Raw genomic sequence first — 1904 nt, forward strand, 5'->3', positions numbered from 1 at the left:
CATAACGGTGAACTCATAACGGCCATACCTTGTTCGAAAGGCGGTTTTCGGAATATCTTCGGTTTGGACTTTGAGTTGGTGATAGCCGGAACGAAGATCGATTTTAGAAAAGAAGCTAGCACCTTGAATTTGATCGAAAACATCATCGATTCGAGGGAGTGGATAACGATTCTTGATTGTGACTTTGTTGAGAGATCGATAATCGATACACATGCGCATTGATCCATCTTTCTTCTTTACGAATAAAATTGGCGCTCCCCATGGCGATGAACTTGGTCTTATGAAACCTTTCTCGATAAGCTCGTCAAGTTGTTTCTTCAGTTCTTCATCTCGGTTGGCGCGAGGCGATACGGATATTTGGTGATCGAAGCAGCACCGAGAATAAGATCAATCCTAAACTCTACTTCACGATCGGGAGGAATGCCAGGAATTCGTCTGGAAAGACATCGGCATAATCGGAAACAACAGGAACGTTTTTGATTTACTTGGGTTTAGATTTTTCGGTGACGCAGGCCATGAATGCTAAGCTTCCTTAATTTAAACATTTGTTAGCCCTTATCATGGAGATTAGGCTAACTCGGTCAACGTCTTTATCCCCTTCAGTTCGAATAGTTCGTTTATCAGGGGTTCGAAGTTCAATAGTTTTGTTATTGCAGAGGATACGAGCATGGTTGTCGGATAACCAATCCATACCCAATACAACATCAAAACCAGCAAGAGTCATAGGTAGCAATTGAATAGACTAAACATAACCGGCTAATAAGATTGTTCCGTTTTCTAGGGTTTCGGTGATTTTAACGGTTCGCCATTAGCAGTCTCGACGCTTAGAGTTTTATTTAGTTTGATTAAAGGTTCGTTTAATAGACTACAAAAGTTATAATCTATAAAACTTAAGTTGGCTCCTGAATCAAACAAGACTCTAGCATAAGCGTTGTTAACTAGGAACGTATCGGTAATGGTTTCCGGCATGTCGGCCGCTTTCTTCGTATCAAGGACGAAGACACTTGCATTGCCCTTCTTGGGCTCATTCTTTTGACCTCTACCACCCGCACCACCATTCGTGGGTTTGTTCTTTGGGAACTCAAAGCTCAAGCGTCCCATCTCCTTACAGTTGTAGCACGTCATTTTCTTCTTCCTACAATTGGCCGTTGCGTGGCCGGGTCTATTACATGATTCACAGACTCGAGGAGCGAAGTTGCAATTACCCCTATGATATTTCTTTCAAACTTTGCATTGCGGAATGCTGGGGTTGAAGCCAGACCTTCGCTGGTCAATTTCTTTACCCTTGAAACGGGTATCTCTTCCTTTCCTCGTGTCGTGAGTTCTCACAACCTTCTTATCTTCCTCTTTATTGCGGATCATTCCGCCCGTCAAGTATCCAGCTAACTCCATCGCGGAGTCAGCGGTTTGTAGCAAGTGTGACCTCACCATGTCACGAATTTCTCGTGGTAGTCCCCATATATAACGTGTGACTTTGTTGGATTCAAGGGTAACCAGCTGGGGAACTAAACGACAGTATTCGTGGAATTTCATGTTGTACTCACGAAGGTTCGTTCCAATAACCTTGTGAGCCAAGAATTTCGTTTGTATTTGGTCTGTTTTATGCATCAGACAGAATTTTGACATCAATAACTCTTTGAATTCGTTCCAAGTCAGGTTGTACATCACCTCCCTTCCTTTACTCATGATTAACGTGTTCCACCACTCGAGCGCTTCGCTTTTGAACATCAGGGCAGAATATTGAATCTTCTCTTCGTCCGAACATTTGCTTGTAATCACAATCGTCTCCTTCTCTTCAAGCCATCTCATGGTTGTGATGGCTCCCTTGTCACCATGGAATTCTTTCGGCCCATAGTACTTAAAGTCCCTGAACGAACACCCACTTATTTTGAGTTTCTGAAATT

This window comes from Bidens hawaiensis, unplaced genomic scaffold (assembly GCF_021521415.1).
Source record: "Bidens hawaiensis isolate Kalapana, Puna unplaced genomic scaffold, B.hawaiensis_p1.1 tig00012134_1, whole genome shotgun sequence".
Taxonomy (NCBI): Eukaryota; Viridiplantae; Streptophyta; class Magnoliopsida; order Asterales; family Asteraceae; genus Bidens; species Bidens hawaiensis.